The sequence below is a fragment of the Aethalodelphis obliquidens genome, unplaced genomic scaffold, assembly GCF_003676395.1.
Source record: "Aethalodelphis obliquidens isolate GAN/ISIS:26980383/991018 unplaced genomic scaffold, ASM367639v1 scaffold59, whole genome shotgun sequence".
NCBI classification, from domain to species: Eukaryota; Metazoa; Chordata; class Mammalia; order Artiodactyla; family Delphinidae; genus Aethalodelphis; species Aethalodelphis obliquidens.
In genome coordinates, this window is record NW_020838003.1 from 6,829,438 (window position 1) to 6,838,535 (window position 9,098).

The 9,098-nt window shown below is 37.4% G+C and overlaps 1 protein-coding gene across 4 annotated transcripts in view; it reads left to right on the forward strand.

The window, feature by feature from the left end:
- The window catches only part of BMP2K (BMP2 inducible kinase), a 126,292-nt gene that overhangs the window by 110,536 nt on the left and 6,658 nt on the right, over positions 1-9,098 (forward strand). The gene's annotated exons all lie outside the window — the stretch shown is intronic.

Below are 9,098 nucleotides of genomic sequence, written 5' to 3' on the forward strand. Positions count from 1 at the left end.
CGTACATTTCCTCCCAATTTAAGGTGGCTGTCATTTTCATTTTTACTTGATTATGTCTCTGGCGGAGCTCCGCAGCCTGAGTTGGTTGCTTCCTGTGCCTGCCACGCACTTATCATCCTAGTATTTTCCTTTGCCCGTCGATCCTCCTGGGAATTCTTGGATCTCTTCTCTTCCTCTTTCTTGGTTAGTAGAGCAACTCCTCTACAAATTTCTTGAGAAAATATATATGCACGGGAGGAAAACTTTTAAACTTTGCTGCCTTTTTTGCCTAACCTGACACTTGACTGATAATTTGGCTGGGCAAATAATTCTTTGTTGGACATAATTTTTCCTTGTGAATCTTCAAGGTACTGCTTCATTGTATTCTAGCTTCAAAAAAAGGGATAGGGGGCTTTTACTAGAGGAATGGCTGCACTCTATGCCCCTAACCCTAGGTCCCATAGCCTCTACTATTTAGAGGCGAAAATACCTGTTTCTTCTCCTTGTTAGCTGCACGTATGGCAGATCCGGTACAGTCAGCAGCCCTGGTTTGTCTGTATGGATGCCTGTTGGTTGCCTTGGCTTATGATTATCACTTTTGGGCTTCTTAAGAAACTTAGCTGAAGGTAACATTTTGGTAGACCATGTCTTCAAATGAATCAAATCTAGCTTTCCTCCTTCTTAGCTTTAAACATTTCTTTATGGGCAAGATTAAATTTTGTAATTATTCTTTTACCCAGAAATCAAATAATTATATCAAGAATCTGTTTGGTGCTGTATAGAAAGGGAATATCTTATTCCATAAGCTGATATCTTAATTATAATGGAGTTATATATACCTTTTATGTCAGGTTACTAAGCTGATATTAGTAGTGTGGTGTGTCATAAAGAACATTGACTTTAGAATGATAAAGCCCTGGGTATGAATCTTAGTTCTGTCCCAGATTAACCATGTGATACCGGGTGTTGCCTAATTTCTTAGAGGGTTTCTGTATCTTAAATTGGGGATAATATTAGCTAGTTGATGAGATTGTTGAAAGGATTAAATGAGAGCATGTTATACAACACACGAACATCCTCAGTGTTGGTCGCTATTGTGGCTCTCGTAGGTAGTGTTATTAAATAGTAGTTTTACTACTTACCACTAAATTCCAAAATCTTAGTGTTAAATAAGTTTTGAAGCTGCCATCTAGCTTGTAGTAGTACAGAGTTCCAGTAATAATAAGCTAACTACCGAATTACATCTTTTAATGAAGTGTAGAACCTGTCTGTGAAGCTGTTCCCCACCAAGAACTGTTTTAACAGTGCCGTTTCTATTTTTATTAAAGCATTAACTCCCACTGTTCAGTACAGTGTACACACAAACATCCTGTTAAAAGCATGGTGCTCGTTCCCAGTCCTGAAACGCACCCAGCCTTCCTTCTCCCCGAGGCATCGTGTTGCAGTTAGTTGAATTACAGCGTGGACAACCTAATTTTAATAAACACTCTCAAATTCTGAAACATATAGTATTTGAAGAATTTCATCACTGAAGTTTTAGATTTCTTGTATTGCATTTCATGTTTAATTAGGTTTGGTGAACTTCCCTTACTCTCCCCAACCCCAGACCTACCTCATGGGTCTCATTATCTCACAGGGAGTTAAATTGAATTTAGGGTTGGGAAGGTCACATCATATATAACGAATACTTGTTGGAACATAAATTATTACAGATTGTCAGTCCAATTGCTGGGTCATTTTATAAGCCATGATGAGTGTACTGTTTATAACTTTAGATTCTAGTAATTCTTGAAGATCAAGAATTTTCCTCTTCCAGAATGTCAGTAATAATGGTTACCTTACTGAATTGAATAGTTACCTTATTGAACTGAATGGTTACCTTATTGAATCCTACTGTACACGTACAGTGGAAACAGTCTCAGAGCAGGATCAGTGACTGGCTTAAGGTAAGATAGTTTATAAGCAGGAATCCAGCTCTGTCTGATGCTAAACTCTGTTCTATAAACAGTTGCAAAACAAAAGTGTTAAATGACTTGCTTTACCAGTGTTCAGTGGATGTTCTGTGTGAATTGTTCCACTTGTACATGTGTTTTTGATGTATCTGTGGGACAACGTGAGCTTCACGTCCAACTCCTCCGTCACCTTGATTCCTCAAGTATCAAGGGACTTGTTTTGAATGAAAACCTACAATAATATGAGTGACGTGATAGAAATGTCAGTTTTATGACATTTTTAATCAGAGTGGCAAATACTGCCTTGTCGCTTGGCCTGTCTTGAGAGAAATCGTACAGATTTTGATAAAACCTTCTAATCCAGTAATCCTTGGGTCTGGCATGGTAAATTGCTGAGAAATGATGGCAGGCAGTATGCTTCCAATTCAAAGTGAGCTTTAAAGTCTTACATCCCCTCCCTTATACCCCAAACGATGAGACAACAGAAGGCATGTAATTACAATAGCAATTTCAAGCCATTCATCCTCTATAATCCGATAGCAAGGAAAAGAACATCAAAACAAAATTTTCTTGAAACTGGAAGCTTCTTATGTGATTAAAAGTGTACCACCTGTTTTATAACTAAAAGAACTGTCCTCTAAAAGATGGAAACCTGATTAGAAGAATGGTAATATGAACAGTATGATGCAGATATGCCCCTCTCCCCACATTGTTTTGGATGTATTCTAAATATTTTGTGTTTTTTGGTATAGTTTATAAAGGTTCATTTATGTGGTTTAAGAACACATTTGCAGTATTTATTTAAAATAGTGTGGCGTTACCCAGGATCTCATTCTTTTCACAAAGTATTTGTTTAAAAGAATACTAAGTACATGAAAGTCTCTGAAAATTGATGATAAATTTTAGCTTTTGAGTTTGGAGTCATCTTTTGGACTGTGTAAAACTATGATGTCTTTGAACTTTTAGCATCTAGAAATAGCTTTTTATGAAAACCCGAGCTTGGAATAGATGAATTCATGTTCTTAGGTTCTTCATTTGGTGGATTCATGTTCTTAAATTCATTTGGTTAGATAAGCTTGTTCTTCAGAACCTCCCAGTTGGTTGTACCTCTGTCAGTCATTTTCCAGATCACTAGAATCAGGATTAGTACATGGGTTTCACAACTGTTAAAGTGAATGATAAGTTTCTTGAAGTCAGGAATTGTCGTATCTTTGTATGCCCCGTACAGTACCTTGATGAATGAATTCATTATCAAAGTATACTTCGGTAAAATCTAATATAAACTTTCTCTCTCTCACACACCCTAATAGTTAATGAGCTTTCACTAGATAAGATGAATTTTATTAATGTTCAGCTCTATCAGGTAAGTTCCATGATTGTCCTTATTTTACAGATGAGGAAACTGAGGCTTTTTTGGATGTTGATCTTCTGCGGATTTTGTAAAGTTGTGTATGCTTTCATTTGTTGATAAAGCCTTATAGTATTTCCAGAACTTAACCCTACAGGGTTAAAGTATTTATCGTACCGTTCAACAAAACACTGTTTACTGAAATAGAAACAATACTGTGCTCATTCTATTAGTTTTTGGTTTTTTTGTTTTAGTTTTTAAAAATTTTCAGGCATAGCTTTTGTAAATTTTCAGGCAGGATACAAAAGGAACACACGACAAGTCTGTGGTATTTTGCAGGGGGTTGGTGCTAAGCTATACTGAATGTTTGCTGGTGATGATATTCTACTGGTAGTTTAATTGTAGAATTTACAGATGAGAGTTTTAAAACTAGTGTCATCAGCAAAGAAGTCACTATGGCCTTAAACTTGGACAAGTCATTCAGCTTTTCCCTAGTTTCAAATTATTTATGTATATAAAGAGATTGGACTAGGTCTTTAAAAATCTCTTCTTGTTGTTTGCTTTCAAGATATAGTTGAAACTATGAAACAGGATTAAAGTCACTGAAAGAAAGAAATGAGAAGAGAAACCAGAAAGCCAGGGGATGAGCATTGGTTGGTAACACTGCGTATTTTGAAGTGGTAGGAAGTCATCATGATAGTGCTCTGCCATGGAAAGCAAGGGGAACATTTTTGAAGATGTGGTTTAATAAGACTGAAGGGGAAAGATCGTAGCAAACCTTACAGGACATTTTCACCCTAATGTTGTATGGGAGCCTAAATGGTGGGGAGTTAAGAGAGAATGTATGAAAACCCCTTGGCACTGCCTTTCACTCAGGACAATATTAGTTACTATCTTCTCTGGTTCATTTCTCAGTACCATTAGAAATGTATAGTAGGTACTCCACAAATAATCATGAAATGATGGTATAAGACATTGGCAATAGCAATAATATAGCCCTTGACTGAGTACCTACAATGTGCCAGCACTGTTACAAGCACTTTACCTGAATTCTCACTTTAATCCCCGCTGCATTTCTCTGAGGCAGATATAATTGCCATGTCCCTACTTTACAGCCGAGGAAACTGAGACACTAAGTAATACCTGACTCCAAATGAGAACACAGGTCATCAAAGGACACTTTGATGAAGTAAGGGAAGTATACTATATATTTTGATATAGACAGTTACCAAGTGGTTAATTTGGTATTTCACTTATTTAGTAAATGCTTGTTATTTTATGGATGGTACTGAATAATTGAAGCACTACTTTGTTAGCTTTGAACTACTATCTTGAAATTCTATATCTGAGGTATATTAAGCCATAAAGCAGTGAGAATATGCAGAATTTATGTGTGTAAATAAGTACTAGTTCTCGAGAGAGGAATTTATGTGCCACACGAGAATTTAAGACTTCATAACATCATTGCTGTTCTTAATAGTTTACCCAAATCTGCATTGTCTAACTTAGTCACTCACCTTATTCTCAGGGTTTGGCTCTGATTCGATTTTGGCTATTTCCTGCAATCAAACCCAACCTCAAAAGATGAGGATTACTCAAAAAGCTGAAATTTTTACAGTTTGTAGTTCCAAGGCACAAAACAGAAATAAAAATATCCTGACAAGAAGCCATCAAATTATCATTCTACTGTATTTAGTTTAAGGAAAGAAGAATGCCCTACTTAGAGCCAAAAATAAAGATTGGTCAATATATGAAATTTTACAGGGTTTTACCAATATCATTTAATGGAGAAAAATGCAACTGAGGTATGATCCTGGGCACATTCTAGACATTTGTTTATGCTTTAAATACATGTTCCTGGTGCTTACTGTAAATATTACAGCTCCCCTTCTGCCTACCTGAAAACCAGCCATTTTTATGTTAATAACACAAATCTCAGTAGATACAGGGATTATTAGGATTTGGGATATATTGAATTATAAGGCAACATATTTAGGCGATACTTTTGGGAAATTAACTTAAGCAGTGAAATAATCCTGATTTAAATTTCGTGGTAAACCAAATGTGTAATATTTGCTCTAACGGTTTGGAAGAAGCAGTCTAGCACCAAGAGCAAACAGTAGGAATATCTGAATTTTTTTTAATGACAGAAATATGTTTAGCCAAAGAAATAGGTTTTAAAAGTTGATGGCACCCAGCTATGAAGTCACATTTTAAACCACTGTACATTGTACAGTTGGTAACCAACTTTCTAACTTGTAATACTTATTTTGACAGTCTTGTGCCTTTGGAACAGGACTAAAAGTCTTAGAATATATTGAAATAATTAAAAAAAAATTTTATTGGAGTATAGTTGATTTACAATGTTGTGTTAGTTTCTGCTGTACAGCAAAGTGAATAGCTGTACATATACATATATCCACTCTTTATTAGATTCTCTTCCCATATAGGTCATTATGGAGTATTGAGTAGGGTTCCTTGTGCTATACAGTAGGTCCTTATTAGTTATCTGTTTTATATATAGTAGTATATGTTGACCCCAATCTCTCATTTATCCCTCCCCCCCTTTAATTTCCATTTCTTTCTCAGTTTTTTACAGCTTCATAGTGAAGAGAGGAAAATTAAGTGGATGGCTGTTGTCCCAGAAAGTGAGACTTTATCTAGGATGGTTGTAACCTGCAGCTTTGGAGCGTAACTTTTCCCCAGCAGGAGGTGCTACAGAGAGATAACCACTTGTACTTCAGACTGCGCTTCATGGTGCTTCATATTTGAGCTGCTCTTAGTATGCTGGCAGAGAGGCCCATTGCTGCTCTTGATTCTATGTTAGGTTATGAAGGAGTGGAAGGATGGAGAAGTAGAGAAACATTTAAGCAGGGTCAGGGTGGGTAGGTTCTGAGAATATGGGAGAAAAAAGGAATTTGGATAAATATTTTTGATTGCTTGTTTTAGTTTTATGAAGGGGTGGCAATAAAAGAAATAAAACCAGTCTGTATACACCAACCAGAAATTTCCCCAGTTGCCCACAACCATTGGGTCCAGAAAGTAGGTAGGAAGTTGGAGTATGATGTATGAGATAATTGAGTTTGGCCTTGCTCTGGAGATGAGGACAGTTAACTTTACCAAGTGCTTTTGAGTCAGGCACTACTTTAAGTCCTTTCTTTACAACAGTCCTACAAAGTAGAACCTGTTATTATCATATTATTCTCTCATAATACTACATATTCCCTCACGTATGAGGGAGCAGAGTAGAGAGAGGATTTAGCTGTGGTCTTAGTAGAGATTGTTACTAGGTTAACTTGATTAGCTCTGTATTGATTTTGCATAAGGAAGGAATAACAGTAAATCGATAAATTATGATTAGAAAAGGGGTTTTCTTTCTCCTCTCAAAGAAAAAGTGCATGATCATGGTTCTGTTTAAAATACTGAAAAACTAGAAACAACCTAGATGTAAAACAACCTAGAGGTGAATACTTAAATGCTATACATACAATGTTTTATTATGTTTCTATCAGAATTACTAAATGGACTATGTTGATACCTGTAAAAGATGCGTTAAAAATGGTAAGTGAAACCCTACAAATTTATACCCACACTGACAATTTAAAAAGCAGATCTGTATAGCACCTTACAACAAAGAAATACATATCTGTATTAATACAACTTTGAGAAGCTGACAAAAGGCAGACAGAGCAGGGAGTAGAAAGTGACAAATGTGTTCTGGAAAGCAATGTTGACCATTTGGGTAAAGGAGACAGTTAATTTAGAAGACGAGGATTAATATAAGAATACCAAGAGAAGGTCAAGTGAAGGACTCTTGTCCTATGTTAAATGTTCCAGAAGATTTCTAGGAACAGAACTCTGTGCCCTAGAAATGGAACATTTTCCAGGGAAATTGTCGAGCGGCATTTTCCCTAAGTGCTTTTTGCAAAATTGTTTATAAAGGTTAATAGGTGTTACATGTAACAAATAAAAGTGTTTGTAGCGAAGCAAATTTGGGAAACCCTAGGCTTCATTCAGTCAGATTCTTCTGTGTACAATGTGTCAGCACCTTTAGTACGATGAGCATTTTCCAGGTGAGTGGTGGTGGTGAGGGGTACATTGTAAAGTGCAGCATTTCATAAACTCATGCGCCTGAGACCACAGAACTGTTTGGTTCTTGTTACGGGAATAGGCGTTCTGCAGAAGACACTTTAGGAAGCATACTGGAATGTTCCTGGAGGCGTCCATGAGCAGGCAGGAGGGGTGCCCATGTGGCTCTCTGTGGGTGGGTAAGTGCCTGAAGAGGTACTAAGTTAACGTGTATCTTAGAGGGACTGTCCTAAAGTCAGGGGTGATTGCAAGTCTTTGCCATCGCATTTTTTGCTTTTGGATAAAAATTCATGAAAATAAATGCTCTGGCTAATCTAAAAGTAATCTTTGTTTTTAATATCAGAAGTATGCTGTATGGAGAAGTCAAATGAAAATCTGCATTTGATTTGATTTTAATCTGTTAGGATTTAAGATAAGCTTATTATGAATATGTAAAGATACAGCATATAACTCTTGGCTGGTTTCAGGGAACTGGCAGATGAATAATGGATGAAGATTATATTTGTATTTAAGTATAACTGATAGAAATCTCCACATCTTCTCTCCCCCTCACTCCTCAGCCCCACTAGATTTCCTCCCCACTCCCTGCTTCACGGTTGTCAACAACCTGCATGAGCTGACCGGAGCCAGTGGCCATTTCCGTCGTCAGTTCATTGGACTTCTTTGCATCACCCTGCGCAGTTGTCTACTCCCTCCCCCGGAAACACTCTCCTCTCTTGGCTTCGGCAACATTACACTCACCTGCATTTGGTCTTCCTCTCTGGCACTTCCCTGTTTGCTTTGCAGGTTCCTCTGTTGACTTCTAAATGGTTTATACCTGAGGGCTCAGTGGTGGATCCCCTTTTCCTCAGAGAGACGCTGAAGGGTTTTCAGCAGTAGCCACATGATTAGTGTGTCAGAAGGGTTATTCTGGTGACAGTGTAAAGGAGCAGTTTGAGGGATATGGTACTGGAGGCAGACAGGCAAGTTTAGAGGCTAAGGAGTTGCTGGATGAAGATGAGGGGATGGGATAGACAGCTGGCAGAGGGAGAGGAGGGACCCGATTCCAGAGTCTAAAAACACTATTTGGTGGGAAGAGGGAATATGATTTATAGATTTCTGCTAGTTTTCAGAACTTGGTAGGTAGATGGAAGTGTTGTTCACTAATTTAGAGGGACTGGTGAGGACACATTTTAAGAGAAAAGATGATCTCTTGAAATTACTGAGTTTGAAGTAATGGTAGGAGATACATATTTATGATAAGTATTAGATGAATAGGATATATGAGTATTCATGGAAAGAATCAGAGGTCCACTCATTACTGTGTAAATGCTGATTAACATACAAGTAGTTAGGACCCAGGGCAGGACATGCAGAGGGAGAAAGACAGCCAAGGATAGAACCCTGGGGAGCATACATGTGTAGGGAGATGTTTGTGAAAGAGAAGTCTCTACAAATATGACCAAGAGGGAATAGAGAGGTGGGAAAGACAACAGTGCTGACTTTCAAAGAGAAGGAAATAACTCAGAGGTGTCCTGTGCCATGGAGACCACTTTGTTAATAACGCAAAAGAAATGGTCCTTCCGTCATAAGGTATAATTAGTTTCCATGACTAAAGACTATACTTCCAACCCTAGCTAATTGTTTTGAAAATATCTGATCTTAGAGGGGAAGGGATAAATGGATATGTGGTTGGATCAATTCAAATTGTTTCCTACTTCTGGAAAATCAATTCAGTACACCAGTGTATT